We start from the raw sequence: 1,133 nt of genomic DNA on the forward strand, positions 1-1,133 counted from the left end.
TCACTTAAGACCAAGAAATTTGACCTGGGACCAAGACTCCCAGGCCTCAGGACCGAGAACACTAATATGGGACTAAGACTCCCAAGTCCTAAGACCGAAATATCCAAGCTCAGGAACAAGCATCCTAAACCTAGGAATGAGCCCCTCCGATCCTTCTACCGAGAATCCCAAGCCTCGACCAAGAGCTCCCTTAGTCCACACTAAGTCTCTTCAGTCTCCGACCGATGAAAACAGACCCAATCCATAGAGTCATAAGGCCTGTTTGGTTCCACTTTTCAAAATCCATTTTTTTTAATTTTGGAACCCCAATCTATTTTCAAATAATCCCAAGAGGTCAGAAAATGATTTTTAAATATCTTCGGAATATTTCCCAAAGAAATATTTTGACCAAGGCTCCGTTTGGAATTTATTTTTAAATTCTAATAATTTTCAGATATTTCTCAAGTCTTATACTCAATTTTATATCAACGCAATTACATGTACATACTTCTAAATAACTTTGTACAATTATTTACGTAATCCAATCTACTATTGTGTAGGACCATAAATTAGTAATTAAAATAAATAAATATTTGCTAGCTAGGCTTTTAAGAAATAAAGTCGTTTTTCAACGGGTACGAATGACATAGTGCGTAAGCCCTTTCCCGGGCGTAACTAAACAACGAATCACTTATGGAAACACTGGTATTTTCTATGTTTTTATACATACATCAAAATGTCATTTTTAAACCATCCAACTAAGCACCAAAGCTACATTTTTGTACAAATTATTTTCTTAATTAATATTTTATTTAAAATAGATTTTTGGCGTGTAAACCGAGGCCATATTTTTTTACCTTTGACCAACTCAGTTCGGTCTGACTTTTAAATCAGAAACCTAAAAATCCCGAGGAACCATACGTAGGGATCGGTACCACCGTGGGATCGTAAAATGGGCGCGTACAGTTGCATACCGTTTAATTTTAACCAATGATTCTTCCGATCCTAGGCATGAACATGGTGTTTTGTGCATTTAAAATTGTAGCAATGATATTTAAATGTTGGTACATATAGCTGATTGCGATGATCAAAAAGGAATGTACCTGAAGAATATCAGTTTTGAAGGCGTTAAAGTTTAAAAATAAATCCCAAAC

This window comes from Impatiens glandulifera, unplaced genomic scaffold, assembly GCF_907164915.1.
Source record: "Impatiens glandulifera unplaced genomic scaffold, dImpGla2.1, whole genome shotgun sequence".
Lineage (NCBI taxonomy): Eukaryota > Viridiplantae > Streptophyta > Magnoliopsida > Ericales > Balsaminaceae > Impatiens > Impatiens glandulifera.